This window comes from Egretta garzetta, unplaced genomic scaffold (assembly GCF_000687185.1).
Source record: "Egretta garzetta isolate BGI_Z169 unplaced genomic scaffold, ASM68718v1 scaffold158, whole genome shotgun sequence".
Taxonomy (NCBI): Eukaryota; Metazoa; Chordata; class Aves; order Pelecaniformes; family Ardeidae; genus Egretta; species Egretta garzetta.
This window is the reverse complement of record NW_009260430.1, coordinates 1,686,087-1,687,325: the sequence shown is the minus strand read 5'-3', so window position 1 is coordinate 1,687,325 and position 1,239 is coordinate 1,686,087.

Genomic DNA, 1,239 nt, shown 5'->3' with positions numbered 1-1,239 from the left:
GGGGGCCGCGCCGGCCCGCCGGTGGGGAGCTGCACTTTGACCTTGGTTGTGCAACCGTCGTAAAGGAAGTAAATACGGTTACAGGAAAAAATACAACCTGCCTTTTAATAAAGGCTCTCTTTTGCCAGGCACTGTTTCACCCCGAAAACTTGAACTATCGGAACAATATTAACCGAAATATAAACCGTAGCGTGTGGTAAGTTTTAAGGGGTATCAAGCTTAAAATAGCACCTCTGACTTCAGTATTATAAAATAAGCTTTGCTCGCGCGTATTGGGAGTGGGTGGAATTAGAGGCTGGAACTGTGTTGCAGCGGGACCGACTGGGCGCCTGCTAACACCCCGGCTGATGATGGCCAGGGCTGCTTGGCCCGATAGCTGACTGAAGGCTGCGAAGGTGGAGACTTGGAAGAGTAAGAGCTGTGAGTTATCTATGAGAAGGGCTTGCTTTAAATAGGTCAGAGACAAAGTATTCTCTACTTAGGGTTGCCCAAACATGGGTGTCAACGCTTCCTGCGTTACATATTTGTGGTGATCACTTCACTTGTAGTACCGTGACGTGAATTGCTCTGCTCGCTAGCTGGCCCCGTGAGCAATGGGAACAGCGCTGAAGCACTGTCCCATGCCTTACCCTGCCCCAAATATGCAAACGTGTCTACAAGGGAGAAGCTGTTGGCCAAAAGCTCCCAGGAGAAACGTGAAAACTGATGGGTATTTGTTCTTAACATAGAGGCCTCAGATAATAGGGTGAGTAAATGTCTTTAAAACTGAAGTCTTAAAAATTCATAGTTTATGGTAAGGGTTATCACTGTTCTGGTTTCTCATCGTGTCCTCGTCTTGCCTGCAGTGGACTTCAGCTGCTGAGTACAAATTATACCACTGAGCCTTTCCTAAGGCTCTGATCACCTCACAGGTAGCATCACTAGAAGGGACTGCCTAAGTCCTTCGAGAAGTTTAATATTAATCTCTTGTTCTCAAATGTTTTGTACTCTGCAGCTTTTCTCAGTCATCATTTGAAACTCAAGGGAAAGAAAACAACCTTTCCTTCTCTATGGCTTTTAACTTCTATTTTATCAATTTTTGCCAAATTGCAGTGTTGCAAAGTAGCTGTGACTTTACAGACACCAGTGTAGGTCATGTTGCCCGTTTCTTACAAGGCAGGAACGCTGCTTCGAGCAGGGTAGTCCCTACCAGTTTGCTGCTGCCACAGTCAAGCACATCGCTAGTTTTAGCTATGATGA